This window comes from Delphinus delphis, chromosome 19 (genome assembly GCF_949987515.2).
Source record: "Delphinus delphis chromosome 19, mDelDel1.2, whole genome shotgun sequence".
In the NCBI taxonomy this organism is placed as follows: domain Eukaryota; kingdom Metazoa; phylum Chordata; class Mammalia; order Artiodactyla; family Delphinidae; genus Delphinus; species Delphinus delphis.
The window spans coordinates 20,868,876-20,888,725 of record NC_082701.1 but is presented as its reverse complement, the minus strand read 5'-3'; the positions used below and the strand labels follow the sequence as shown (position 1 = coordinate 20,888,725).

The following is a 19,850-nucleotide window of genomic DNA, read 5'->3' as shown; positions in this document are numbered from 1 at the left end:
GGATCCTGCCCAAAAAGGAGCAGCCTCCCCACCTCGTTGTGTTGGAGGCTTGGCGCCTTCCTCTTAACTGCAGGGCTGGAGTCAGGAACATGGCTTGCCTCGCAGTGGGGCTGCTATGCATCCTCCATGGCTCTGAGCCAAGATCGCGTTTGCAGATTCAAAGGGGCCAAATTTCTTTCCCCTCTACCTCCTTTCTCTCCCTTTCCCCTGGTATTTGGAAATCAGGTTTTCTGTGTACTAGTTTGTTAGTTTCCTTTCCTTCCATTCTCCCCACACTGTCAATTTCTAGGTCATTGATGCTCTTAAGACTTGAGCAATTGGAGCAGGGTTGGTTCTGTCAGTGATGCGTGAAGCTGACTTAGAGTCCCTGTTTGGCTTCCGCTGCCCTTGTGGGAGCAACACCTGATGCATGTTTGTCAGCGAGGTCTTCAGTGTGATTCAGACAGCTGGAGCAGACTGAGGGGGCAGAAAGTCCTTTTCTCACTGAAGCTGACAGCTCTGGGAAGGTGGTGGGATTTTTAAGGGGCTGGGCTGAGCCTGTGGTTACTTGTTTTTTGCCAGGAGCATAGGCTGTTTCACAGGGAGTAGTGGCAGAGATGCTGACCTACATTCTTCCTCTTGAAGGTGGTGGGCTGTGTGTCTGTATCCTGGTTTATTTATTTTTCTTCACAGTAGCAGATGAAGCTTCCATAGAGTGTTGGTGGGTATTGCCATGGAACGCACACAGACACAATAAAACTGGCATGAGTTTCAACCCCAGAGCTGCAACTGACATTTCTGGCTCAGTGAAGACCTGCCTGTGGCTGGATGACTGGCAAGACAGTGTGAGGTCCAAGCTATCCAGAGGTCCAGAAAGTCGGCAGAGCTCTCTTTCTTCCCCTTCATTGCTCCCTGCCTTTATTCAGTGTCCTTTTAAGATGCAGCAATAAGAATTGGGAAGGAGGAAAGAGATACGACTTGGGGCTTTTAAAAAATATCTGTGGAGAGGTTACCTTGACTACTGAGGGAGACAAAAAGAGAGAGCCGAGATGGAGATTTTATTTACATTTGTATCTGTCCCCAGCACTTAGTACAGTGCCTGAGACCTGGGAGGTATTCAGTAAACTTGTTGAGTGAACAGATACATGACCAAGTAAGATGCTGCCTCTCCCTCCATCTTGAGGACAGTTCTAATCTGGAGGCAGACATTGCTCGTGCTTTTGCACCGAGGTGGAGAAGGCCATTGTGAAAGAGGGGTGCTCCATCCTACAACATGTGTCAGCACAGCATTTATCAGCCTCACAGATGCGTTCCAGTGGCTCCCTCTGATGTGGTATTTTGCTTGAGGCAACTTCCATGTTGCTCCCAGGAAGCCTTGGCTTTGGGGAGAGAGTCCACCTACAGGCTGGGAAGAAGGGGTGCCTGTCTGGATGTTCCCTAATGTCCCTAGAGATGGGCCAGAAGCTGTGCCTCTAGTTGGCAAGGTATCAGGGAGAAACCCACCTCTGATGTCCCACTTTTATTTTTTTGCCGTACGCGGGCCTCTCACTGTTGTGGCCTCTCCCGTTGCAGAGCACAGGCTCTGGACGCGCAGGCTCAGCGGCCATGGCTCACGGGCCCAGCCGCTCCGCGGCATGTGGGATCTTCCTGGACCGGGGCACGAACCCGCATCCTCTGCATCGGCAGGCGGACTCTCAACCACTGCGCCACCAGGGAAACCCTCTGATGTCCCACTTTTTAACTTCTGGGGAAAGATGTGATCTCCGGTTCCTCCCGAAAAGATCAGGTGCCCTCGAAGACATTTCTGTCTTAAGCTACGAACAGCAGCAGGTCTCCGTCTCCCAGAAGAGGTGGTTCTGTAGCGGAAGAAGCCTTGCCCTCTGGCCTCCGCTTGATTTCAACCCCAGCCCAAGGCGCTGGCAGGAGAAGCTAATTGGGTGCAAGGGGCCTGGGTGAAGGCTGTCTGAAGACTGGCGAAAGGAGAGAGCCAGCTCTTTTTTAAAAAAGCTCTAATTGAGTTCTGAATCAGCCTGGCTCCCTTTGATCCCTCCTCTGTTTCCCACACTGTCTGAAAGAGCTAGATCAGCACTTTATAACAAGGGTGCGTCTGCTCCCCACACCCCCACACACCCCCACCCCCACCCTCGTGCTCTCTGCTGCCGCCATCCACTGCTTGTCTCCTTCAGTTAAGATAATGAAGATGCTGAGAGATAAAATATGTATTTAATAAGGGTGGGGGGAGGGAGGCAGGAAGGGACAGCTGGGGCCTTCCCTAGTTTGGGGCCCCGCCAAGACTCAAGCTGAAGGCGAAGCCAGAGTAGGACTTGGCCCCAGGGTGTAGGGGTTTCCGGCCCCTGATCCCGCTGACTTCACTGCCTGCTGCTTGCCCTAAATTCCCCCACCTCCACCCTCTCAGCCCCACACTCCTTTCTTTCCTCCCTGCTCTCTCCCAGTGGCAAAAAGGGAGTCTTGCTTCAACCTTATTTTCAGCTGGTAGCTTGGCCTTTGGTGCAGTGCCCCCCACCCCAGAGTCAGCTGCAAGGTCGGGCTAGGGCAGCCCCTCCAGCCTGGGCCTGTTGAAGCTGTGGGTTCACAGTATGGGGTCGGGGCGGGGGGTGAAAAAGGCTGGAGTTAATGAAGACCAGCTGTAGCCTGGGTTCTGCCCACAGTTAGCTGCAGGCCATCCTTTGGTGGTGGTTGGAGGGATGGAGGTGTGTGACCTCCATCCGTGGGCACAAGGATATCCTGTGGCAGCTGAGGCCTGTGCTGCTCTGTGAGCGTGGCTTTATCCTTAGGTTGTAAGGGAGTAGTCTGTTTCCCTCTTCCTCTACTCCTCCCCTCCCCAAATGACACTCAGCCCTTATTGAGCTTTATAACTGTAGTGGTGGCCCAGCTGAGATTTGAATATCTCCGGGCTCTTCTGTAAACACTCATTAACTGCCTGGGAAGAACGGAGAGCCCTGTTTAACAGCTGGGAGAGAACTGAGGCAGATTAGGGTGAAAGGCTTGACCTGAGCTCACCCCATGGACTCCACCCCGGGGCCCTCCAAACTTCCCGTCCAGCTCCTTTCCCCAGTTCCTGCCTCTTCTAGGAAGAAGCCATGCCCTCTCCCTTCCCTCGACTCTGTCCCTGACTTCCCCTGGCCCTTCACCCCATGACATTTTCCCTGCCCTGGTGCTGGAGATATGTGCAACTCTCCTTGCAAAATGTTCTCCCCCCAGCCCTCTGCAGCTTTCCCTGGCCCACCTGGCCCACCAACCCTGAGTTCTCCCTCTGGAGAAGGTGGGCTATCCTAAACGGGGTCTGTAACCTTGAAGTTGATCTAATTGTGCATAAGAGGCCCTCTGCCCCTCTATATTTATCCTAAGTCGTACCTGGGAAAATATTCTTTCTTTTACGTATTCATTCTAGTAAAGTCTCAGGATCCTATTAAGGGCTGGGTAGGGGCCCGAGTTGACCCCTAGGTTCTGCATCCCCTTCGTTCACTGACAATTGCCATTTCTGCTAATGGATGTAACCCAAATTCCCCCAGCCCCACCTGCTTATACTCTCACCTGGCTCTGTATATCGGCACACACTCCCAGATCTAAGGATATAGAACTACCAGTTTCCAACTGCTCTCCAAGTCATACTGCTCTTTTTACTTGCTGGAAATCAGGACTTTTATTTCCCACTTGACGTGGTCTTCTAGGCAGTTAGGAATAGTGGGGGAGAGAAGGGGAGACTGTGCTCTGTCTAGGAGGGGGAGGGTAGAAGTGAGCTCCCATCCAAAGTGAACTCCCCCTTCCCCAAATTCTCAATAGCCAAGCTACTTGGGAGTGATTAGGAAAGCGATCTTAACCCCAGCTTCAGTCCCAAAGCCCAAATTCATCTGGTCAGGGCAGGCAGAAGAAATGTCTTCTTCTCCTGTCCCATAATATCCTCAGCTAAAATCAACCATGTGCTGTGAATTTGACACTGGGGACTCTTGCTGTCCCAGCCCATGACTCAGACCTCGTCTTTCTACAGTGAGTTCTTTCTGCCCCATCAATTCAGCTCTGCATCCGCTGACCCAGTCAGGGACGGTGGGAGAGGGTGGGGAGAGCCTCCTGGTTGGAGAGTGGGCTTTAGGACCCAACGGGAACCCGTGCCTCTTGCAGCAGCCTAACCCAGAAGCAGGGGGGAATCCTGAATCGAGCTGAGAGGGCTTCCCCAGTTCTCCTGGGAACCCCATCGCCCCCCGCCGGCACGCACCTGAGCAGGTAGGACCACGCACACCCCTTCCCAATTCTCCCTCGGCCGCCTTCCGCCTGGCCTCTCCGCTTCTGATCTGGTCTTTTCCCTCTCGGCAGTTCAGGCTTTCCCCATGCCTCCTCCCCCACTGCTCGCTGTAGTCCAGGGAGGTGGGAGCCTGGGAGCTGAAGGGTGTCTGGAAGCTCAGAGCCCCTGCGCCCTCCGGCGCCCTTGCTGCACGCCCCTCGAGGCATTCCCGTTCTCTATCTAAGAATGGCAAGTGGGGGGAAGGTCTGCCCGGGCCCCAGCCCCTGCACCCTCCTTTGCAGTATTGCCTAATCCCCCTTCCCCCACCTCACCTCGAGGGGAGAATTGGCAGAGCTGGGGTAACAGAGAGCCGGACAGGGAGCCGGACGGGGACCCGAGACTCCCTGGGAGATTTCTCTCTTGTTCCTCTCTGCCCCCCCAGCCCTAAGAGCTCAGGACTTTGCCCCCCACTCCCTACTCACCTTGTAGAACCAGAGCCCCCTTCCAGGCTCATTGCACACTTGAGTGGCCAAAGGCTTTGCTGGAGGGTAGTGGAGGTTGTGAACAATTCTGTGTGTGTGTGTGTGTGTGTGTGTGTGTGTGGCCTTTTTCTCTGGGGAAAGTTCTTTCAGGTTAAAGAGCTGTCTTTCCCATCCCTGCCAACACCTCAACACCTATGAAAAGCGCCCCCCCCACTGTGAGTCTGTGTGTGTGTGTGTGTGTGTGTGTGTGTACCATATGGTTGTAAGATCTATAATCTTAGGATGGAGGTGACTGGGTGCCTTGAGACATCCCAGAGTGTGGCCCAGGCCAGAACAGACTCAGCCCAGATGGCTGGGGAAGGGGGTGTGGACCAGATCAGGGAGGCCGCCCAGCCATGCCAGCTCCCTGGGCTCCTTGGCTTTCAGAGCTCAGGCTCCTGGTGTTACCCCAAAGCTTCTGCCCTCCTGCAGGCTCTCTGGGAGAGGGTTGGATGATAGCTACTGTTTACAGTGACTTGTTTGTCCCTCTCATTGGGGGCTGAGAGGCCTTGTTCTCTGAAGATCTAGGGCATCTCCTTCTGGCTTGGTGGGTTTGCAGGAGGGGTGTATGGCTTGTCGGGGTAACCGTGTTTGTAAGTGTGGGTGTCGCCTCTGGGCGTAGCAGACTGGGGTGGGGAGCAATGGAAGAGATGGGTCATGTTTTGAGGGAACCCCTCTAGCTCTCTGTGTGGTAGGTGAGTGGCACATCCCTATCTGGTAACTCTGTCTGGGTGTGGGGTGTGTTCTATATCCCTCCATGACCCCCCAGATTCCCGAAGGGTTGGTTTTAGAGGAAAACTTGGATAATAGCGTGACTTCATTCTGCTCTTGACCCAGGAAGGAAAGTAAATTCTGAGTGTGAGGTGTGAGCGGTGCACTGAGAATCAGGCCTGAATGTGAGACTCAGCTCGGTCTTTTAACTATGTGCATTCATACAGCTCTCTAAGCCTCTGGTTTCTTCATTTATAAAAATGGCTATAGTAACAAGACCCGCTTGCCTAATAGAGATACGGCCATAAAGACCTCATAAAGCAATGTATCCTACAGCCCAGTGCAAATGGTAGTAATGGTGCCGGCGGGGGGGGGGGGGGCGGGGGGGGTTTCTAGGATGGGATTCTCTTTCTAATCTAGGTCATCTCTCCGTCTTCAGCTCCCTTCCCCCATCCTTGCCCATCTGGGGGATGGAGGAAGCAGACAGGGTTTTTGCCCCAGGGGCTGCAGAATTCCCCTAATGTAGGTTGTAGCTGGCCCCCAGCTCTTTTCCTCTGGGCCTCTACACCTTCTCCCCTGAGCCCCATCTCCACCTTCCTCCTGTCATTCCTGTTCAGTGTCCTTGTGCCTGTCTCTCCCCTGCCCAGTGGCCTCCTTGTCCGGCTCACTGGGCAGGAGCCCTAATCGGATTCGACAGCTGAGATATGTGTGGCGGCTGAGAGCAGGCAGGAGGGAAGCCAGTGGGAGGATGGTATGAGGGCTGCCCCTGGCACTGCCCAGGCCTCCTAGGCACCACCTTGGGCCTGCTGACTCCTGGCTTGGCTTGGCCCCAGGGAAGGGGTGCCAGGGGAAGCTCAGGAACGAACAGGCTGGGGTCTGGAGATAAGGGAACTGGAGAACACACCTAGGACCCCAGGACCTCTTTGATATTTAGTGCCCTTAACCTCAGCATTTCGGACTTTGACCAGGAGGAGAGGAGAGTAGGTGAGAGACCGGCTGGCCCGGCCCCCTGCCCATCCCCAGGGCTCTGCTTTCTTCTCTCTTCTTGTTCAGAAATGTGTTTGCTTGCCCCATCCAGCCCCTCTGGCCAGTTCCTCCTTAAGGGCCACATCTGGGAGCTGCTGGGGCACCATGTGTCTGCCTCACTCTGGGCTGTTTCCTCCACTCCAAGGTATTTCTCTCATTCACTCTCTGGGCCGGGCGCCAGGACTCCTGGGTTTCCCGCCTGCCTCATGGTGCAGGGCTGCTCTGCAGGCCTCCAGAGAATCGCTAAGCCGGTTTCCTTCCTCCTGCGTGGGGAGGGCCTTCTCCCAGGGCTGGGAGGTGTCAGAAATCCCAGGTGGGTTAGGGGTCGGGGCACTGTAGCCCCTGGTGCCCCAGCACCCTGGCCCCTCCCTCCTAACCTCTGACTCAGCTTCAGGGCAGCATCTGCCCAGCCTGGCAGGCATGGCCTCTTCTTGCCTCCAGGCTTCCATCTTTCCGTGTGGGAGCCAAGATCTAGCCTCTTGAGCTTTTTTCCCATGGTATCTGGGGGGGGGGGGGCTACCGAAACCCCTCTGTCTGCACCCACACGTTTGGGGGGGCGGGGGATTAGTGTAATTGAGGCTGGGGCACTATTTTGTCTTCCTTCCAGCTGGGCCAGGATGAAGAAAACCAGCACAAACTTCCCCACACCAATTCCCTCTGCCCTCAAAAGACCAGTCAGTGGAGCCAGGCCCTGCCCTTTCGGTGCCCACAATGTGGTTGGCACTGATTTTTCAGAAATTGGGAAGGTTTCCCTCTAGACCGCTGGCCTCCTCTCTCCTCCTCCCGTGGGGTAAGGACAGCTCTCTGATTGTAGGCACTTCTGGGCAGGCCTCCCCCTAGAGAAGGGGTGTGGGATGCCCTCGAGATGGCCAAGTTGGCACTAGCCCCAGGCTGGAGGGCTGGACCTGATTTGGGGCTGGGAGTTTGTGGGGGAGAGCAGGACATGGGCCTCCCTGCCCCCCTCATTTCCTGCTCTTTGGGCAGCTGTGGGCGAGAAAGGCTGCAGGGACTATTTTTAGTTGGTCTGTCCCCTGGCAGGAGGGACGTGCAGAAAAGCACGGGGCAGGCAGAGGGGCTGGCCAAGGTGAGGGTAAGCAGGCGGGTGGGGGAGTGAGGCAGGGCCAGAGGGGCAGCAGACAGAGCAAGGATGCGTGGCGGGCAGGGGTAGAACCTTGAGAGGGGGAGAGGGTCCTGACCTGGTAGATGGGCTGGACTGGGCTCTCTCTGTCCAAATAGACTCAGAACCAGAGGGGCTTTAGAGGTGCCTGGACCATCCCTCCCCCTTACAGAGGGCAAGACTGAGGGCATGTGACTTGCCCTAGGACCTTCAACCAGTCGTTGACTGCACTGGAACCCCAGCCCAGGCCCCTTGCACTGTTTGCTTTTCTCTTGTCATTGTCTCTCCCCCGACCTGGCTGTGCTCCCTCCCCTCCTGCAGCAAGGGCTGGGTTCCTGGTTTGTTTCCTTCTCTGCTTGTTTACACAGGGTCTCCGGTAAACCCCAGCTGGGTGTGTTTATAAGTGTCCACCATGTGGAGAGAGTCTGTGTCCAGGCTGGAAGGAGGTCAGGGCTGGGGTTTGTTTAGGTGGCCTGTGGCCACAGATGTGAATCAAGGTGCTGGGCAGGTTCCAAAAGTCTCACAGGCTGGCGAGCCGGGAGCTTGGAGACCCCTTTGAGAAGGGGCATCTCGGTCTAACTCCATTTTAGAGACCCAGAGAGGGCTGGGGGTTGTGCCTACAGTCCCAGGATGGGTTAGAGACAGACCAAGGGCTAGGATGCAGCTTTCCAGACTCTCCAGAGCCTTTTGTGAGTGCCCATCCTGCCGTGCCTAGGTCAAGGTGGTTGTTTGCCAATCCGCCTCAACCAGGAAGGGGGTACGCATGGGGAGATTGCTGTTGGCTTCTGATCACAGTCAGAAGTGAGCCCTTCTGAGGCCTAGAGGCAGAGGCAGCTGGTTGGAGGTGCAGGGTAAGAAAGTTCAGTGCAGAAACGTGGTTCCTCAGAATTCAGCCTCATCCCCAGGGCCACCATGTTGCACAGCTGCAGGGGGCGCCATTCCATAGACCAGGGTATGAATGGCACCCTCTCTCTCCAGTTGTTCAGAGCCCTGCCTGTGTAGCCGCTGATGGTGCTTCTGTCCCCCACCTTCTTTCTTTGAATCAGCTTCAGATGCTGCTGGAAGGAGGTGTCCCAGACAGGCTTGAATCCAACTCCCCACCCTCCCTCCTGCCACCCGATGGCTCCTAGTCCCCTGCCACGGTCTCAGTGGGCCACAGATTGGGTGCAGGGGCCCCTCCCCCCTCTCCGCTCAGTTTCTATGTCTCTGGGGGGCTTTCTTATCATTCCCCCCCCCCCCATCAGGCAGGCTGCAGTGTATGAGAAATCAATAGTGCAAATGGATTGAGGTTGTTCAGCCGGTCGGCTCCTCTTGGGCCCCATCAACTCTCCCAGGACTTGGGGAGTTACTCAGTCCACTTCTGGCTCAACATACGCAGAGATACACACACCTAGTGGTTGTAGCCTGGGCACTGAGCACGGGAATTATTCTTTCTGTCCATCGCTGTCTTCTCTCTCATTCTCTCTCTCTCCCTCTCTCTCATATACTGGGCTGGTCTTAGCATGACAAATACCCTTGAACATTTATTGTTTTCTAGCTTGGGTGGAGTCCACTGCCAGCCAGAGGTGGGAGGGGAGCAGGTGGGTGAGGCAGGCTGTGCCCAGGGAGGAGGACGAGCTGGGGAAGGGATTGGGTGGCAGCCCACCCCATCAGCCTCTGGTAACTCGATCCCTGCACCCCACCCTCCTGATTCCCCTCCTGCTGAACAACTTCAGCAGCTGCTGGCAGAAGCAGGGCTGGCAGAAGTGTGTATGAGTGCATGTGTGTATTTGGGGGGGGGGGCGGGTGGTGGTGAGAGGGGCTGTGGCGGCAGGAGGTGTTGCCAAGACATGTTAAAGGAGACTCACAGCCTGGGTACAACTTGGGTGGCAGGCGGAGGCGGGGCTGGGAGAGTGGGTGGTGAGTGATGGGCAAAGGGCAGGCTTCAGGGGAGAGGCAGGGCAGCCCAGGGGGTCTCACAAAACTTGTCTGCACTGGAGCAGGGCCTGGCATGGTGGGGGTGAGCAGTGGGGAGGGGGCAAGGGTGGGTAAAGCCATGGCTTGCCCCAGGATGCCTGTAATGCACATAACCATGGAGGACACAGCCTGCCCCTGTCCCCAGTCCCTGGGCTGTTCCTGCTGGATATCACAGTCTCGGTGACTAAGTCACTTCTGTCCTGGGGCTGGCAAGGTGCCAGGCTCAGCTCTTCTCGGTAGGTGAGTCACTGCCCTGGCATCTCCCCCGGATGCAGCTGAGTCACTGGCCGTGCCTGCTGGGCAGGTGGGCATCGTGCTTGCGGGTGGGGTTGGGGACTATGTGTGGAGCCCCCAGCATCTTCTCTGATCTCTCTCTGGCATGCCCTGGCCCCACCCACAACTCTGCAGAGCCAGGCAAGCCTGGTGTTTCTTCCATATGCTCTGCTGAGAGGGTAAAGGAAGAGGGAGCAGGGTACCGCATGGAAATGTATTTCGTTCAGAGTAAATGGGAGGGCGTGTGAGGAGGGGATTGTGGGTTTGAATCTTAGGTCTGCCATCGACAAGCTGTATGACCTTGAGCAAGGCAATTCCCTGGTGAAGCCTCAGTTTCCTCATCTGTACAATGGAAACGGGAGCCCTGCCCTAGATGACCCTCCAGGACCGTGAGAATCAGATGTGCGGAGCCATGAGGGGGCTTTGGGGATGAGCTGGGTGGCTGCGGAGTGGGAGAGGAGTCTGTTGGGGTCGGTTCGGGTTCCAGCAGACACCTCCACCCCACTTGCATCCAGATGGTCAAAGTTTCCCATCCTCTGTTCCGATGATTACCAATGATGCAGGAGTTCCCCACAGGCCATGAAAGGGAGGCCTTGTTTTGGGGGAAGTGTGGGCTCTCCCGGGGTGTTTCACAGCTGTTTTGTATCTCCTTTGTCTGTGTGGGGGGCCTGTCACCGGGCCTGCACCTATCAGGGCTCTCTCAGATTTCCTCTAGTGGGAAGAGGGATCCCTGTCTTGGGCAGCCAGCTGCTCAGGCTCCTCCCCCAGCCCATCTCCTTCTGCCTGCAGCAGGGGAAGGGTAGGCCCCAAGAAGGAGTGTCTTTTTTAAGGAGTGAGGAGCACCTGGGACTGTGGCTTTTCTCCCTCTGCCAGTCTCCTGCTGCCTCCTTCTCCCTCCTGCGTGAGGGTCCCTGGAGGGTGGGGGGGGGGTGGGGACACTGGAGTGGGCCCAGCACAGCTGGAGTTCAGCTGGGCAGGGAGGGAGTGCCCTCAAGGTGTGCAGGCTGTATGCTTGTATACCTGGGTGCGGATCTTCTGTGCGTGAGCAGCTGCCCCCTGTGGGGAGCAGGTTTGTGGGCGCATGAATTTCTTCCCTCATGTGCCTGAGGGTCTACTGCTCTGTCCAGGAGTGTGCCACGCCTGCACCCTCTGCTTCATGACCTTGTGCATATGCACAGATGCCTGTCTTGTATGTGCTTGTTCTGTGTGCATACATGTGCATACAGGTGTGCTCTGAATGTGCACGTGCGTGTGCACATATGCGTGTCCTGGGTGTGCATTTGCACACCTGCATCTCCGTGTGCGCGAGCGTACCTGACCCTCTGTGCTGGCAGGTGTACATGAAGGCCACCCTTCGTGGGAGGCAGTATACCTGTGTTTGTGCACACTTGTATTTCTGTGTCTGTGATCCTTCCCCTCTAGCCTCCGCGGGAAGGAAGACTGGTAGAATGTAGGCCAGGAGGAGCCTGTGCGGGCTTAGGGGTTGGCTGGCACTAAGTCCCCTCCCAGGCTGGTCCCTCATCGGGGCGGCGCCCCCTGCTGCTGGCTGGACTCAAGCTAGAACGCCTTTGCGGGGGGGGAGCTGGGGGGGAAGGGGTTAAGCGTCGGCGTCCACATCTGGGAGCCATTGGCGCATTCCTGCCTGCTGAGCGCATGTTTGCGGATGGATCTGGACGGGACAGGGTGGGAGGGGCTGGGCGGGCGGTTCGCACCGGCGGACGGAAATCCAGACGGGAGCGGGAGACGGCCAGGCCCAGCAGGCGGGAAGGGGCCTGGGGAAGCGTTGCCCGGACGCTCTCCCCCTGTGCCGCCGGACCTCAGGGCACAGCGTCCCGCCGACCCTGCTTGTCCTATCTCACCCAGGCTGGGGCCCCAAAGCTGGAGAGAGACAATCAGATACCTCGGTCCTAGACCCGGCTGTGCAACCGGTGCCAGGGTGATCGGGGACTAAACCCGTGTCCACTCCCAGCCTGCGGTTCCTTGTCTATAAAGCGGGGGCCGTCGGGCCGGTGGGTTTGAGAGCTCAGCCAGCCGGGTCAGGGGTGGAGGCCTGGGAGTGTGGCACTTCCCCTTCCAGTGCGAAGTCCTGTGGGGTTACTTGTGGCTACTTCTCTGACCGGGGACGGGGAGGGGGGTGTTCCCTATTGATTCCTCTTTCTCTCCCCCAGTGGACTGCTAGAGGTGGGGAGATGGTCCTCCCAAACGGAGCAGCAGGCTGGGAGGGGGCTTGTGGCTGTGTTGGGGATTGGGGTCTCTGCAGAGGGAGAGTAATTCAGATCCTGCCCCGCTGGAACAAGAATGCGAGCTTTCCTGGCTCCTCCAGCCTGGGCCAGGAGAAAGAAGCTTTGGGTCTGAGAGTCCCGTAGCATGTAGGGGTGCTCCTGGGCGCCCCCTACTCGGCTCTTGGAAGATCACAAGAGCCGCTGTCCTTTTTGGGGGAGGGTTCTGGGGTTTGCTGAAGGGTTGGGTTGGGCCAGAGTTCCTCCGACCCACTTGAGCTGGAAACGTGTTTGGGGGAGACGAGGTGAGCAGGTGTACTTGAGGGCGGTCTACCTGCTTTTGCACTCCTTTTTTGCCAGTGAGAAAATTAGGATTTAGAGAGAGGAAGCGACTTGCTCAAGGTCACACAGCTCTCATTTTCAAGGGTTGCTGGAGGAGGATTATAATTATGGGAGTCAGGGGCTTGACAGATAGGGCCGGAGTCACTGTATTCGCTTCCATATTACGTCGCAGTCCCTCTAACCCCGGTTTAGGTGTGAGGGGTGTGTGCGTATGATCCTTGCCCCTGTGAGTGTGGGTGTGTCGTTGGAGGGAAGAGTGTGTGATACCGCACACTGCAGTCCTTTCTCTACCGAGCCCTCCTTCCATTTTTTGCGCAGAACTCCCCCTTCTCGCTCTGAATGTCTCCTTTTGGGTCAGAGGGAGGGATTCTCCCAGATTCCCACGGTCCAGCCTTCTGCTAGGCGCGGCTCCTTTAAGACTCGCCCTTTCCCGGGTCTGTTAAGGGGAGGGGGGGCGTGATACTGTGGGCCCGCCCCTGGTTGCTGATTGGTCGGAGGGCGGACGGGGGCGGGCCCGAGGGTGAGGGCCTCCCCGCTGCTCGGTACCCTCCGCCCCCCGGTCTGGGGCTCCGGGTAAAGTTTCAGCCTCCGCACGTGACTCGCCATGGCCGCTGCTTTCGCCCCGCGCCCCTGAGCCGCGGCCCCCCGAACCGCTCCTCTCCCTGGACCCCGCAACCGCTGACGCCGAACGGCTCCAAGGCTCAGGATCAGGGCAGACGCCTTGCTCGCGGGCGACCCGGACGGATTGCTTCCCCCCACTGCGAGGTAACCTCTCCCCCGGGGATTTTAGAGAGCCTCCGGCTCCCGCAGGCATCGCGGCCCCTTGGCCTGCTCCTGAGAGGACCCGTGGGCGGGGACCCGGTGCCGGACGGGTTCCGACGGGAACCTGGGGTTTCCTAGGCTTCCCAACCCCGCGCCACCGTGCTCAGGGTGGGGGAGCCCCGTCTGTCTGCGCCCGTGTCTTCGCGCGAAGCCGTGAGGCGTCTGGGGCCGTCTGCCGCGCGTGTCTCCGGCGCCCGAGCTGTGGCAGAACCGCCGCTGGGAACTCCTGCTCTCTCTCACTTTTCTCCTTACAAACAAGCAAAACAAAAAGACTTTCAAACCTGTTTGGGGAGAGATCGGATGCCCAACGGACTAGCCCCCTCCTTCTTTCCCTCCTGTTATCTGAGCCGCCCTGTGGTTTGGGGAGAATCAGCCCGGGGGCCCACCCCCACCAGAGGCAGCCGGTTGGGGGGCGGGGCCCATTCAGCTGGTGTCCCCCGTGGAGCACGGGGAGCCGTCAGATTGGGGACGGGAGCCAGTGCAGCCAGGGAGGGATGTCTCTGGGTCGGGTGGCACCATGGAGTCATGGAAGCTTTTGCGGGTGTAGGGAGGAAGGAATAGATTGGTCGTCTTTGCTCTGCTGAGGGTGTCTGGGACCTGCTGCCACCCAGAAGGCGGGGAAGCTGCTAGCCAGATGTGTATGTGGGAGGGGGGCGCTGGAAAATCTGCTTGGCAATGCCCCTTCTCCTCTCTGGACATTGCCCTATTGTCAGGCTACGTGAGAAGGAGGCCAGGCCTCCAGTGTGCTAGGCTGGGGATGGGGACTAACTCATGTGGAAATCAGATAAGAAAAGCCCCCCGGTCTTGGAGACGCTTTTCCACCGTTCATCTTACCTTGGATAGGTTGCCCACGTGCTGGCATGGAGGGGTACCCTTGGCCCCCACTAGTGCCAGCTCCCTCTTCTGTAACCAGATTGCCTTCTACCTGCGAGATGAGTGCACGTGTGTGTGTGTGTGTGTGTGTGTGTGTGTGTGTGTGTGTTTTCAGAGGAACACTCCCCCACTCCCCCACCCCATGCTGCTTACCCCCAACCCTCACTTCCGCTCCTAACTGCCATTCCTCCTCCAGTTTCCTGGTTAGGAGATTCAGGGATATCTCTTGTCCCTTCCCTGGCTGCAGTGGTCATAGGGCAGGGTTCTGGGGAAGTGGTTCAGTAAGGTTGCCAGGTCTCGCTAGGAAACGGGCTCAAGCCCCAAACTCTCTTCCAGGGCTTGTGCTTGATGGGGAGGCTGGGCTGGGGAAGCCCCAGGGTGCCGTGGGGGGTGGTTTGGAGCCTTGGGGCTTCCCCTGTGAGGGGTGGAGAGGAGTCTGGGGAAGGGAATAAGAGAAAGAGTATTTGGACCTGGAGGAAGAAGAGGGGTAGTTGTGGAATCAGGGAGTTTGTGGCTATGAAAGATGTTGGTGCAGTGGGAGGGGCTAGGACGTCAGTTCTGCCTGGGAGTCTGGGCCATGTCAGTCCCGAGACAGAGCGGTCACTAGGGTCAGACTGGAGTTGACCCTTGGGAGCTGAGGATCTTGGATTTGGAGGGTGTTAATGAGTGTGCATGTGGTGGTCACCTCAGGACTTTCCCGGCCAGACTGATGAGGGCAGTGCAGATGCAGTGGCAGTTCTGAGAAGACCCTGGGCTTGGAACCGCTTAATCCCGTCCACCTCCTCTTATAGCCCCCAAATCCCCATCCTTCAGGTTGACCCTAAATGCTCCTGCTACCACTCTGGGAAATCTCTCTGGTCCCCCTCTACCTCCCAGCCATGTGGCAGCCTGGCAGGAAGCTAGCTGTGGGCAGCCCCATCCTGATCACCCCCATGCCGCCCTGCTGGGCATAGTCACCCACATGTACCATGACGTGGTTCCTGCCACCATGTCTATTGTGGGGGGAAAGGGCATTGTCTGAGTGGCCCTTAAGGTCTGTTTTGGGGGTACTGACCCAGACTCCAGTTAATTAGCTCCCCTTCCCCTAAATCATTTGGTCTTGGAAGCTGGCTCTGCCCTCTGGGAACCCCTCCACCCCCACCCCTGTGCCACTCCTTGCTCAGACTTGAGGGTATTAGGTGGGTTGTCCTCAGAACTATGTGACAGGGTGGGGCCTGCCCCCAGATAAAACCTCAGTGCCCCATTCCCTGTCCTCTGGGTGGCAGGGGCAGGGCAGGACCCAGACTGTGCTGTACGGGTGGGTGTGTTTGGGACTCTGTGGGGTCCATTTAGGAGCTCTGTCTGGGTTTGGGGGTGATGGGCATCTGGGGAAGGTAATCCTATCCCTGTGATGAGTAAATGGGGTAATCTCCACTCGCCCAGCACCCCACACCCTTTCTAGTGGTGGTGGTTTGGGGAGTGTGGGAAGCTGGCAGGGCTCCTGGCAAGATGGCCAGGGTTGTCTTGACTTACTGGGTTTTGGGAAAGGAGTGTGGCAACTGATACCCCAGTTCCCAGGGCTTTGGCTCCATGTCCTCTCTGACGCCTGCTGTCTTTCCTCCCTCTGTTCCCCGTTCCACCCTCTGGCTGCTGTACGGAGCCCACAGGGTTTGTGGGGGGATGTGGGGTGGGAGCGAAGGCCTGGCTCTCCGTGTGTGTCCAGGGAGTGTTCTGGGGATGGGCAGGATTGGCTGAGGGAGTCTGGGTGTCCCTGCAGAGTGGGCGGCACTCGGGGACCAGGCCCAGAGTGTGAGAATGTGTCAGTGTCGGTGTGTCTGTCCTGTCTGGCTTGGGCGTGGGCGTCTCTTGCTTCGTCTGGATCTTGCCTCCCGCTCCAGTCCCCGCCCCCCCTCCCTCTCAGCTGGGACCGCCTGCTTGCTCTCTCTCTCTCTCTGCAACTGGAGCCTCCCTTGCCTGTTCCTGGAATTTGGAGAGGAGGAGGAGGAAGAGGCAGGCAGACAGACCTCCCACACTCTAGCCCGCCCGGCCTGGCATCGTGGGGAAATGAAATAGGTGCGGTGGAACTAAGGTTTCCCTGCCTTCCCCAGACCCTCCAACACACATCACAGAGTCCAGGGGGCCAGGTCTTACAGAAGGGGCCTGGGCTGCCCCCTCCCCACCAGGCAGCAGTGCCTCCTTCTTTTACCCAGCATCCTGCTGGCCAGGGCCCCTGCCTGGACCTCAGGCACCACTGTCAGCCTGGGGAGCGGGTGGGGGATTAGACTGCTGCCAGCCTGGCCAGCACCTGTTGCCAACCCCCAGCCCTGTAACTGGAGCAGGCCAGGGAGGGGGGCTGCAAAATGACAGGTGGAATTTCTGCAACCAGGCAACCCCCCACCCACTGGATATGCCTTTCCCTTCCGGCCCCGGAACAAGGAAAGCCTACCCCCCCCCCACCAAGTGTCAACCTGATCTGGTGGGTGATGTCCCTGTCCTGCCTGTGGGGGTTATAGGGCCCAGGACATGGGCAAGGGGATGAGTTTATTGCTGCTTGCCCGATGACCGCCAGCCGCATCGCTGGCTCGCTGGCTGCAGGGCTGGGCTGCCCTTGTCGTGTTTTCTGAGCTCGGCTGCTCTGGCTGGGCTGGGGGGTATGGGGGTGTGTGGATGGGGGTGGTTCTCTGTTAATGTTTTAATTGCATAAAAACTGGGAGCTCAGCTCCGGGCCAGTGGGGAGTCTGGGTCTGGCTAGCCGCCCGGTTTGGGCTAAATATAGTCTGGGACATCTGCAGAGAAGGGGAGGGGGGTGGCGGGAGGTTCCATTCCCCCCGCCTCCGGCCAAGGTGCCCTCGTCTGGGCGAGCACCTTGGAGCAGGGAGGGGGATTCCTCAGCAGGAAAGGCAGGGGAGAGGCGGTGGGGGCTGGGCACTATTGAGACCTCGCCTGCCTGGAAGCCAGGAGACGCCTGAGCTGAACCCGGAGGCTTAGGAACTGGGCTGGAGTGGGGCGCGCCGGGGCGGATCCAGTGGCCCTGCTCGATTTTCCCCAGAGCTGCCTGAGGTCAGGCAGTCTCTGTGTGTCACTGCGCCCCGGTGGTGTGCCACCGTGACCCACTCGCTCTATGTGTGCCTGTGTGTACACACCTACCTTGGAGTAGCTCCCTCCCGGCTCCTCCCCTGGAGCCTCTGTCCCCTGGGTCCTACCGCAGGTCCCCAGCCTTCCTTCCTTGTGTCCCTCGCCCCACAGTAAACCTTCAGCCCAGGAATCGAGACTTGAGAAGGGGAAGCTGCGGTGGGGAGTTCTCTGATCTCCAGTCACGGCAGGAAGTGGAAGGGAGGGGGACCCAAAGGGGAGAACCGTGAGTGGCAGGCGGGAAGGGAGGGCCCGTCAGCCCTGCGACCGACTGTGCACACTGCAGTGGGGTCGGGTGTGTGTGTGTGGCCACCTTCCCAGCTGACCCCTTCCCTCCAGTTCCAAGTAGGGGAAACTTAGGGGACAGCTGATTCCCCAGGGGCTGCTAACAATCTTCCTCGCCCCCCCCACTGAAAAAACTGGCTTCCTGTCACGTGGCTGTCACTTCCTGGCCCTCTGTGGTTCCCGGGATGTTTGTTGTTGGTTGCCATGGAGATGGCCGCCTTGGGCACTACCCTGGTTCTCTTGGGGAGGGAGCTGCCCCTCCCCCTAGGCCCACAGTTTTGGGGGGGGATTGGGGGGCATGCCCAGGGGGCTGTTTCAAGCTGAGTGTGTGTGGTCTCCGATGCCCCAGATCCCCCAGGGCACCCCAGACTTCTGTCTGTGGGAAGGAGTCACAGCCACCTACTCAGACTGAGCGTCGGGGAGACTGTGACCACGTCTGGCTGTGCTTGGCTGACTGTGAATCTGACCGATTGTGCAGACCCTGTCCCCTCCAGCCTGGGTCCCGCAGTCCCAGAAAGATGCCCGTTCTTGGAACCTCCGCGCCCTCTCCCCTTTCCCTTTGGAGCCTTCTCCCGTCCTGTGTTCTCATGGAAACTACCTTCCCCAGGGAGTTTCTGTGGTTTCTTGGGGTCCAGGCTGGAGTAGGGAGGGGCTCTGGGCAGGATCCCCAGTTGTGTGTGTTTTGGGGCCGGGGAGGTGGTGGTCTGCAGGGCCTCCTCTCCCCTCCACACACAGCCTGCACCCGCTTCACCCTGATACCGCAGGCCCTGTGCTTTAAGGGGCTGGTCCTGGGACTTTGTGACCATCCGCCCCACCCCCTGGTGGGCTTCCCTGTTCAGCTGGGGGTGGAGAGGGGAAGAGATTCCCCCTAGTTCTAGCCCCACCTGAGTAGGTGGGTGTGGAGCGTGGGGCGTAGGAAGTTCCTGGGGGTCGCTGGATGGGGGGTGTGGGGCGGGGCACGGTCTGACTCAGGCCTGGTCTGGGGTCAGAGCCAAAAGGATATCCTGAGGCGGGAGGGGGGCGGGGGCGGGCGTTCCCGGCTTCCCTGCAGCCCGGGTCCCTAGGGAAGGACGCCGGGAGGGGGCTGGTAGCACTGGGTCGTGCCGACAGTCTGTCCGCCCCGGGGTAGGGTTGGGGCAGAGCTGAGGGGTTGGGGGAGGCGGGTTGCAGCCGCGCAGCCGCGCACATACCTGCTGCTCTGTGTGTTCGGCAGACCCCGCCCCTTGTGAGAGTTATGCTTCCTGCACCGCGGAGAGGGGAGACAGTGGTGAGGGGGCAGCTGCCAAGGTGGGGGTGGGGAAAGCCCCGTGCCAGGCTGGCTGTGAGGACGGTGGTTTCCAGGCTGGGGGGGTGTCCCCTTTTGTCTGTGCCCCTTCGGTCCCCGACCCGGACAGAGCTGCCTTTGTGTGGTCCACACACTCCTGTGGTCTGGCTGTGGCCTCGGCAGCCTCATCTCTTCCTCTTCCTGTTTTCTTCCTTCCCTGTGGGCCCATCCCTCTCCTTGAGGCCTGGGCTGCCCCCTGCCCTTTCACCTGTTCTCTGCTCCAAGAGAAGACTGGGTGGGAGGCTTCAGCTCTGGTTCCGGGTGGGCCCCTCAGCCGCCCTGGGCTTCGGAGGCCCTGGGCACATCTCCCAGGGGGCTCTGGGGTGCAGCCCCTGGGGTGTGGAGTCGGGACACTGCCCTGACCAGCAGACATCCCCCCCACACACACTTCCTCCTCCCAGCACCTGGCCTGTCCTGGGCTTGGGTTGTCCAGTTGCCCTTTCTGCCTGGTATTCAGTCACTGCGGGGATGATGGCCCGTGGAGGTCAGGCAGCCCTGTGTAGCTGGGGCAGAAGCTTGGGCGGGTACAAGTTGGGGAGACACCAGATCCACTTTTCTGGGACTAGGTGCTGTGTCTTGAGGCAGTGGGCAGTGGCAGCATCCAGAGGCCAGACGCTGGACTTCAGCACTCCCCTGACTCTCTCCGTAGATGTGCTCAGGCCCTGCACGTGCTTGGGGCAGGTTTTCCAACAAGTCCCAGCTCCAGCGAGGCAGGCCCGGGCTTCTGAGGACTGGTGGGGAAGAGGTGCCCTCCACTGTCCCAACCTCACCCCGCTGGTCCTTCTCAGGCCCTCCTGGGGTGGTCTCTTTCAAAATGAGGCTGGCCTTGCTGGCTTCCTGCAGCCCAGAGCCTGGAGAGCAAAAGGTAAACAGAGGACCGGAGTGGCCAGGAGGAGAGAGGGGCCTCTGGAAAAAGGGGGAAAAGGGAGTAATGTTCACCATTCTGCTGATCTGAGGAGTGTGGGGGAGGGGAGAGGTTTTGGCTTTGCGTGTATGTGAGTGTGTGTGTATTTTTCTGGAAAGTTTATAAATAGTTCCAGCCCACTGTTCT

At 58.6% G+C, this 19,850-nt stretch overlaps 1 protein-coding gene across 2 annotated transcripts in view; it reads left to right on the top strand.

The window, feature by feature from the left end:
• Nucleotides 1–4,133: 4,133 nt before the first annotated feature.
• Nucleotides 4,134–19,850, top strand: part of RARA (retinoic acid receptor alpha) — a 43,487-nt gene continuing 27,770 nt past the window's right edge. The window contains exon 1 of one of the 2 annotated variants that reach the window (XM_059997878.1): nucleotides 4,134–4,221. The gene's annotated coding sequence lies outside the window, so the exon portion shown is untranslated. Of the gene's footprint in view, nucleotides 4,222–12,935; nucleotides 13,150–19,850 lie in introns of those variants that run through there. The other variant, XM_059997877.1, reaches the window with a different exon arrangement.